Raw genomic sequence first — 10,602 nt, 5'->3', positions numbered from 1 at the left:
ACTAGAAATTGTAGGTATCCATTTTGTCATTAACCATTTCTATACCCATTTATATTTTTTCATTAACCTTGAGCTCCATTTTTTATTCACAACATATACAAACCATTTACCACTTATTATATGCTCAATATATTATGTCATTTTTTCCTCAATATATATCCCCCAATATGAATGCATGTGGTATGGTATTGATCTCCAAGTGAAATCCCCGTGGTAATACATGCATGTATTAGCGTCTTTGAGGCTACCTTTCAACACATAACGAGTTTATTTATATGCATATTACATTACTCATATCATGATTGTGTGGTTACACTACAAGGGAAAAACTAGTTAGTGGAGGTCTTTAAGGTTACAAGATTGGAAAAAATAAAAAAGTAAAAATATTTTTCTAATTTATTTTTTATTAATATTTGATGTTTTAGCAAATTATCACTAAAAAACCAATGAGGCATAGAATAGATGGTGATGGGGTATACTGTTAAGGAACTCCATGATGTGAAGGTCGCCAGTTCCAAACTTCATGGGAAAATATACAACCATGTTAAGGGTTCATGTGGCCTAGGTTGGGTGTGATCCTCGGGTGATTTTGATGGCTTAACTACCCCTAAGTCATGATTTCTCAAGACAAAGGTTCAACGTGTTGGCATTATGATATAGGTGTTGTCCTTGATGGCAACTCACTTAGATGGAAGATCATAGTACAACATGTCAACAACAAAGAATTACAAATTAGGCTGCAAAGAATGAAGAAAGAGGGGTATACGTAGGTTCACCTTGACCAAGGTACGTATACATGCAGGTTCACTGAACACATGTAGCATATACATACACACACACTTTCACAGAAGGAAAAGAGTGTATATCTTGGAAAACTAAGTTTTTGGTCTGAGGTATTTGGTCCAAGATATTTTGATCCAAGGTATTGGTCCAAGGTATTTGGTCTAAGGTGTTGACCCTAGGTATTTGGTCCAAGGTATTGGTCCTAAGTGGTTTTGGTCCATGGTATTGAGAAAGTCCTAAAACAATATAAGGAGGAGAAGATCATTAGGCTAGGTGTGCAAGTATTGAATATTTGATGAAGTGTGAGATCTAGTATGCAGGTTATTGGCTTATGGTGCCGTGCCTGATCTGAACTAAGGATGAACCTTAGCGGTTGATGAAGGATAAGATCTAATGATGGATTAAGATCTTAATGATTGAAATGAATTATCATTATGTCGCTTGATCATGTATAGTTTAGATTTGAATACTGACACATGTGTTATTCTGTAAATATTATAATCTGGGTATAACTAAAGTTTGGAATAGCTGCAGAATTATGAATTAATGTTTGCATATGTGTACACTGGTTGGCTTTGATAAAAGTGCGTATACACGTAAGTTAGACACATGGAAGTAGTGTATACCTTATAAAGTATGTTTCAGTTGTTTCTATTTGTTGTTGCGGAGTTCGGGGTTCTGGTTATAGTATTTTGGTGAAAGTATTCTGAATGATCAGATTGATTGTGATTTGACAATGGTTTGTCAAAGTGATTGATTGATTCATATGTGGTTGATTCAGAAAGTGACGATTGAGTTTCAGTGATTGGTTGATGCAGATGTATTTGATGATTGAATTGAAATTATGATGTTGCTGATGGATCCAGTCTGAAAATTTATGAAACTTGGTCCTTGGAGGAAGAAAGAAGACTATAGCCTTCTGTAGGTCACCGCCTACATACTAGTAAACATATCGGTCAGTACAAGAGTTAAGGGGTTGTAGCTCCCTTCTAGTAGAAGCTAGAGAACAAGAGAAGGTTGTAACCTTCTGCAGGTAGAAGCCTGCGTATTGGTATAAGTCTGCACCAGTAGAGGATTGTAAACAAATTTTTCTTATTATTAAAAGAAGACAGAGATGACAGCAACAGGTGGTTTTTACCCATATTGGGTTTCCACCTTATATCTTGGTGTTCATGTGTGTTGCTTATGTGTGATGCTTTATTTTTCTTTTACTGCACTATCTAATAAATCTCTGATATACTCGTTAGATTTCAATGCATGATAAATTGGGTAAATCAAAAGTTCTCTGCATATATGCTTGTTGCTTTAAGTAGTGTATACAAATCTGTTTGGGAAATAAAATTATTGATTCACCGCCACTCTTAGTATTATTTCGAACAATTGGTATCAGATCAGGTCCATCAGAAGAAGCTTGATTGCTTAAAGGGAGATCCATTGTCATGAGTGATCAAGAAAGCGTGGGATCCATCAGACTGCCAATCTTTGATGGGAGAAACTTTGTTTATTGGAAAATAAGAACCACAACCTATCTACAATCATTTGGAATGGATGTCTCGGAAATTGTGGAAGGAGGATATACATTTCCATCAGCAATTCCTACAAATACGGCAGGTAAAAATCAATATGAAACCAATGCCAGGGCTGTCAATTCATTATTGGGAAGTCTGTCGCAATCGAAGTTTGTCAAAGTTATGCAGCTCAAATCAGCCAAAGGAATATGGGACAAAATCATTCTGAGCTATGAAGGAGACTCTCATGTAAGATGTGCTAAACTTCAAACTCTCAGAATTCAATATGAAACTCTTAAGATGCACAATGATGAAAGTATAGCTAGTTACTTCTTACGTATAGATGAGGTTGTCAATTTTATGAAGAATTTGGGTGAATATATAAAGGAAGTTTCCTTAGTTGAGAAAGTTTTAAGATCCTTGTCTGCTAATTTTGAATCAAAATTGTTTACCATAGAAGAAAAATACGATCTACAGACTATCACTATGACACAACTTCACGAAATCTTAATTGCTTTTGAGATGAGAAAAGGAGTTCCATCAGATATGAGAGAAACTACATTTAAAGCTTTAGCAAAAGACAAGGAATAACGCAATGAATCAGGACATATTTCAGAAGAAGAATATGAAGTAAACTTTGTTAAGAAGCATCAACGGGGTTCCAGAAGATTTAGAGGTAAACTACCCTTCAAATGTTCTGCCTATGGTAGAGTCAGTCATTATGCTGCCAAATATCCTCATAAAGATAAATATGAAAAAGGGAAGGAATATGCAAAATGGAATAGAAAACAAGTTGTATATAGAAAGAGTTACTATACTCATGAAGATAGTGATGGTTTATCAAATAGTGATGAAGATGAAAATAGTAATGACTATAGACTTCTAATGGCTTATGATGATGATAAATTTTGGGATGCTTTAGAAGAAGATGACCTTCATGAAGAAATCTCTAAACTCAAAATCTTTTTAGAAGAAAATAATATGATTATAGATACCTTGACATACAAACTTACTGAATGTGAAATTGTGGGTCTAAGAAAGGATCTTGAGAAAATGAAATCTCTCAATATTAGATTTGGTAAAGGATTAGAAACCTTAAATGAAATTATCAAAGTGTAGCTTTCTCCTCTGATAAAGACATGTCTTGGATATACTGAAGAAGAATCTCAATCACAGAAGTTGTTAACCTCCGCTAAAAGCTATCTTGATGTAGAAAAGAACAATGAACAATATGAAAATCATCAACAAAGGCATAAAGTAGATCACCAGGTAAATCAGACTCAATTTTCTTCAAGGATGAACAGAAGCCACAACCAACCTCATGTAACTCATACTCAATTTGCTCCAAAGATGAATATTAATAGAAACTACAGTCACCATGTCAATAGATTTGATAATCGCAGGAACTTCTTTAATGGTCAATGTTTCTCATGTCATAATTTTGGACACAAAGTTGCTCAATGTGTTGCTTACAAAACCATCATGACTAGAGAAGCACAAAATCAAAGGAATGTGAAAGGGATAAAGAAAAGATCCTATAATAACTTTTCTCTTCTTGAAAATGAAATAATATGCTTAATCTGTAACAACTTTTGCCATGAAGAATTTGATCGTAGGAGAAAATTTCGGCAAACATCTCAAAAGGAGAAAACTCCATTAAATCCCAAGATATGGAGAAGGAAAGAAACTCAAACAGAAAGATGTGGTATAGCCTTGAATGCAAAAGGTCAAGAAACTCAGTGGTACATCGACAGTGGATGATCAAAACACATGACAGGTGACAAAGAAAAACTTCACTCATATAATGCCTTAGAAAAGGAAAAGAATATCTCATTTGGAAATGACATTCCCGCTTTCATAAAAGGTAAAGGCTCTATTTTCTTGAAAGAAAATGTTAAAGCTAGAAATGTTATGTATGTATATGGTCTAAAGCATAACCTGTTGAGTGTCAATCAATGTGTGATCAAGGAAATGAAGTGGTGTTTCGATCAAACAGATGTGTTGTTCGTGAGCTTGATACAGGAGAAATCGTGATCAATACAAGAAATCCAAACAACTTGTACATACTTAAGGGAGGACAACAACAATGTTATCTAAGCAAAAATGATGAAAATTGGCTATGGCATAGAAGATTGGGACATCTAAGCTTTTCTTAAATAAGAAAAGCATGCAGATTCCAGGATGTTTGTGATCTTCCAAATATCAGCATCCCTGAAAATACAATATGCAAACCATGTCAATTTGGTAAGAAAACCAGATCTCACTTCATTGAAAAACAAGGGTCAGCTGGTAAGCCTCTTGAACTTGTCCATACTGATTTATGTGAACCATCAAGGAAAAGGTCACCTCGTGGAGAAGAATACTTTATTTTGTTCATTGATGATTTTTCTAGAATGTGTTGGATATGTCTTCTAAAGCATAAAGATGAAGCATTTGAAAAGTCTAAAGCCTTCAAAGCTTTGGTTGAAAATGAATCAGATCGCAAAATCAAATGCCTCAGATCTGATCGAGGAGGGGAATTTACCTTGGATGAATTCTTTGAATTTTGTGAACAACATGGAATAAAAAGGAAGTTGTCCATCGCAAGGACTCCTCAGCAAAATGGAGTGGTAGAAAGAATGAATAGAACTGTTCAACAAATGGCTCGAGCTATACTAGTTGAATTTGGAACTCTTGCAACCTTATGGGGTGAAGCTGCATTCGCCGTCGTAACTATTCTCAACCAAGCAAATGTTCAGGTAAAAAACACTCAAACTCCACATGAAATTTGGTATGGTAAGACTCCTACTCTAAAATACTTTAAAGTTCTTGGAAGAAAATGTTATATCAAAAGGACTGATGAAAAACTTGGTAAGTTTGAGCCTAGAGCAGATGAATGTATTCTTCCTGGTTACTCTTCCCGAAGTAAAGGACATAAATGTTATAATAAAGGACTTGGGAAAATTGTTGAAAGTATTGATGTTGTAGTCATGAAGCATGCAAAAATCCAAAACAGATAAAAACCAAAGATTATGACAATGAAGAAGATGGGGATTATTTTCCCACTTCAAATCATAATGATTCTGAAGAAAAAACCAATGAAGCACCAGAAGTAGAGATAATGGTAGAAGAAAAGACTCGATCTAGGTATGTTTATAAAAATGATCTAGAAACTCAAATTTTAGGGGAAAGAGAGGCAGGTGTACAGAAAAGAAGAACAATTACAGAAACCTCAAGCTATCTAGCATTACTATCCTCCACCGAACCTCAAAATGTAAATGAAGCATGCAAAGATGAATGTTGGGTCAAGGCCATGAATGAAGAACTTGAGCAAATTGAAAAGAATAATACTTGGGAATTAGTTCCTAGACCTCATGATAAAATTATCATAGGAACTAAATGGATATTCAAAAACAAGCTGAATGAAAATGGAGAAGTTATTAGAAACAAGGCCAGAGTTGTTTGTAAAGCATATGCTCAACAAGAAGGTATAGATTTTCAAGAAACTATTGCACCTGTTGTTAGACTTGAAGCCATAAGGATGTTTTTTGTTCCTTCTAGCTTTACGAAATTCAAAGTATACCAAATGGTTGTAAAATCTACCTTCCTTAATGGACATTTAGAAGAAGAAGTGTATATTGAACAACCAGAAGGATTCATTCTTGGAAATGATGCAAAACTTGTATGCAGACTCAAAAAGGCTCTTTGTGGTCGAAAATAGGCTCCATGAGCCTGGTATTATTGCCTTGACAAATATCTACACCAATAGGGTTTTTCAAAAGGGTCAGCAGATAACAATCTATATACAAAGATTGGCACTGATAAGGATTTGAGTATGTGGCTGTTGCACACAACTAGTTTAGATGGTGCAAACATTGTAAGACATTCAGATCACATGCACTCCACCCATCTCCATTCTATGTGATAATACAAGTTCCAACATTATTTCAAAGAATCCAGTCATGCACTCCAAGACTAAGCACATAACCATCAAATACCATTTTCTACGTGAAAAAGTCCTTGAACAAAAGGTCAAATTGGAATATGTTCCCTCCAAAGAACAGGTTGCTGATATATTCACTAAACCGCTGCCCAGAGAGACATTTGAATATCTGAGAAAAAAGTTGGGAGTAGTTGCTGCATCATCCTACTGTTAAATATATTTTTTCAGAGAAAGGTTATTATATGTGTGTTTCATGAAGTGTAGTCGCGTACACACATGGATTTCTATGGGTTAAGGAGCGTATATGTTTTTCAGTCAAGAAAAATAGTGGGGCAGGCTCTGATATGGGTTCTCTGACTGATATTGATGATTAATATGATTTGTTCATTAATTTTATCTGATTGACAAAGATGCCTTGATCATTGACTTGTTAAACAATACACAGGTAGCACCAGTTTAGGGGGAGAATTAGCCTTCACATAAATACAACATTGTTGGCATTATGGTTGTTGAGTCCTTCTATGGCTTCAAATATTGTTGCTCAATTCATGTAAAAGTCTATGATGTGATATGTCTTCTCATACATTTGAATGAGTCCTCTTGGACAAATGATGTAATTTATATCCCCACTTTACATAGGATGCATGATGTAATATTTCCTGTTTTTTTCATATATAAACAATTGGTATATCCCCACTTGGTTGGGTGGATGAGTCAAATTTTGTATATCCCCACTTGGTTGGGAGATGGATGTATGTATGAGTCATTGGTGATAGGAAGGTCATCCTCACATAGTTGAGATATAGAGTCATGTTATTCTTTTAGAAAATATTTTTACAGACCTTACTTGTGCTCAGGGGGAACATTGACGGTTTCAATACATCTCAGCATGTACAAAAGGGGAGCTCAAGAAGAGAATTCAACATGTACTCAGGGGGAGCATGACCAACATAATGTATGTCAAAGGGAGAAATAATCTTGGTCCACCCTTTTCTCTTGATGTCAAAGGGGGAGAGTGACTTGGTGTTGTTGTTGCCATTAAGTCCAAAGGGGGAGATTGTTGGCATTATGATGCAGGTGTTGTCCTTGATGAAAACTCACTCAAATGAAAGATCATAGTACAAGATATCAACAACAAAGAATTACAGATTAGACTACAAAGAATGAAGAAGAGAGGTATACATAGGTTCACCTTGACCAAGTTGTGTATACACGTAGGTTCATTGAACACAAGTAACGTATATGTACACATGCACTTTCATAGAAGGAAAAGTGTGTATATCTTGGAAAACTAAGTTTTGGTCTGAGGTATTTCGTCCAAGGTATTTTGATCCAAGGTATTTGGTCTGAGGTATTGACCCTAGGTATTTGGTCCAAGGTATTGGTCCAAAGTGGTTTTGGTCCATGGTATTGCAAAAGGCCTAAAAATATATAAGGAGGAGAATATCATTAGGCTAGGCGTGCAAATATCGAATATCTGATGAAGTGTGACATCTAGTATGCAAGTTATTGGCTTATGGTGCGGTGCTTGATCTGAACCAAGGATCAACCTTAGCGATTGATGAAGGATAAGATCTAATGATGGATCAAGATCTTAAGGCTTGAAATGAACTATTATTATGTGGCTTGATCATGTATAGTTTAGATTTGAATACTGATGCATGTGTTATTCTGTAAATATTATGATCTAGGTATAACTGAAGTCCGAAATAGCTACAGAACTTCGAATTAATATTTGCAGATGTGTATGCTGGTTGGCTTTGATAAAAGCGCATATACATGCAGGTTCGACACATGGAAGTAGCGTATACCTTATAAAGTATATTTAAGTTGTTTCTGTATGTTGTTGCAGAGTTCTAGGTTCTAGTTTGGGTTCTGGTTACTGTATTCTAGTGACAATATTCTGAATGATCAGATTGATTGTGATTTGATGATGGGTTGTCAAAGTGATTCATTGATTCAGTTTTGGTTGATTCAGAATGTGATGATTGAGTTTCAGTGATTGGTTGATGTAGATGTATTTGATGATTGAATTGCAATTATGATGTTGTTGATGGATCCAGTCTGAAAATTTATGAAACGTGGTCCTTAGAAGAATAAAGAAGGTTGTAGCCTTCTCTAGGTCGTCGCCTATGTACTAGTAAGCATATCGACCAGTACAAGAGTTAGGGGGTTGTAGATCCCTTCCAGTAGAAGCTAGAGAATGAGAAGGTTGTAACCTTTTGCAGGTAGAAGCATGCGTACTGGTATAAATCTGCACCAATAAAAGATTGTAAATAGATTTTTTTTATTATTAAAAGAAGACAGAGATGATAGCTACAGGTGGTTTTTACCCACATTGGGTTTCCACCTTATATCTTGGTGTTCATGTGTGTTGCTTATGTGTGCTGCTTTATTCTCCTTTTACTGCACTATTTAATAAATCTCTGATATACTGGTTAAAGTTCAATGCATGATATATTGGGTAAATCAAGATTTCTCTGCATACACGCTGGTTGCTTTAAGTACAGTCACGTGTACATGCTAGTTCACTTAGCTAAAGTAGCATATACAAATCTGTTTGGGAAATAAAATTATTGATCTGATAATACTGATTCATCCCCCCTCTCAGTATTATTTCCAACACAAACTTTGTGGAAAAATATACAACCATGTTAAGGGTTCATGTGGCCTAGGTTGGGTGTGATCCTCGGGTGATTTTGATGGCTTAACTACCCCTAGGTCATGATTTCTCAAGCCAAAGGTTAAGCATGTAGTCATCTAAGTACTTGCATAACTTAACAAAAAAACGATCAATACAACTAAAATTTATGGAACTTGAAGGTTTACCTTTTTTGGTGCAGTTAAAACGATATGGCACACTAATACATAATTTTTTTATACAAATTGATGCACAATATATATTTTGACAGTAGGTCAATGCTTAACATATATTTTAAAAGAAAATATCAACAATATATATTTTGAAATCCCTAGAGCATATTATATATATTTTTAGTGTCAGCGCTTAGCACGTATTCATCAACACTAGTGTGTATATATATTTATGTATCATGAATTTTTTATAATGATAATGATCACAACAACATAAATAAAAATTGTATTATTGACAAAAGGTATCAACATTGTTGTTTATAGCACAAGGCTTTTGTTACCATCATTGGCACATGTGCATTAGTACATGTACCTCACATTGATGAGTAAATCATTTGAATGCATCCATGTGTAACAATGATTGGAAAACATTATGAATAAAACACTCATTCAATTGAATATGATGCTTTGATATGATATATTTTAATGTTGAGTTGATCCATATTATAGGTATGTAATTGTGATATACTTAGGGAGGATTCATTTCATTCATTATTATAGGAAAACTCTACACCAGGTAAGTTATCGTTCCACTACAACCTTAATATATATCCCAACACCTTGATTCTCTGGTTTGTTTTTCCATCTATCTGAGGATGATATCTTGTTCTTAAAACCATTTTTGTCTCAAAATAATGATTTCTAGAAATTTGTACTGAACATGGTAGGGCATGCGATGTAAATTGAAAATTTCTTCTATAAAGGTATTGATAGTTTGGATTGTCGGTTTCCTTTCTCAAGTTATCCACCACTACCATGATTGCAACATGCCACTTGGTTGTCATTTCTTAACTAGTGATGAAGTCCTTAGATATGATTTCACAATTATGTTATATAATTTGTATTGGATGCATAAACACTACGAAATTCTTATGTCCTTCACATTCCAAACATTTAGCATTGTAATCACAAATTTCATTCTTCATCTCATGCCAATAATATAATTCATTAGTGGATTTTATCATGTTCTAATGCCCTAGGTGATCTAAAGAAACCCTCTTATGGAATTCATCCATTATGAGCCTCTTTAAGTCTTCGCAATTTGGTATTTAAAATTTTTCCTTGTAAGTCAATAGGTTGTCCTCTATTGATTAACATACTTCACACCTTGTTCCCTTGGGCTCCTACTCCAAGCATCATTTTACATATTTGATGTTCTTATAATCTTATAGGGAATCTTTGCTCCTTCATTTAATATCTAATTCCCTTATGATAAATGTTTCCATGTGTGTTATTTGCATACTCTAGATGAGTACATCTAACAACCAGTTCACTTTTCCTTTGATGTATCAGGCTTCAAAATAAAACTCATTGATGAGAACCATCCACCTAAACTTATTAGCATTAGAAAAGGCTAATCAAGTAAATATTTTTCCCACAGTGATCCATATTAATACAAATTTTCTTCCATGCATGTAGTGTCTCCACATATTTAGGGCATGTGCAATAGTTGCAAGCTCTAGATCATGTGTCACATAATTTTTTTCATGCTTATTTAGCTTCCTAGATTCATAG

Source organism: Pinus tabuliformis, chromosome 9 (assembly GCF_031772625.1).
Source record: "Pinus tabuliformis cultivar Carrire ecotype Pingquan chromosome 9, CPIR1, whole genome shotgun sequence".
Taxonomy (NCBI): Eukaryota; Viridiplantae; Streptophyta; class Pinopsida; order Pinales; family Pinaceae; genus Pinus; species Pinus tabuliformis.
The sequence above is the reverse complement of the archived record's forward strand: the minus strand, read 5'-3'. Positions refer to the sequence as shown.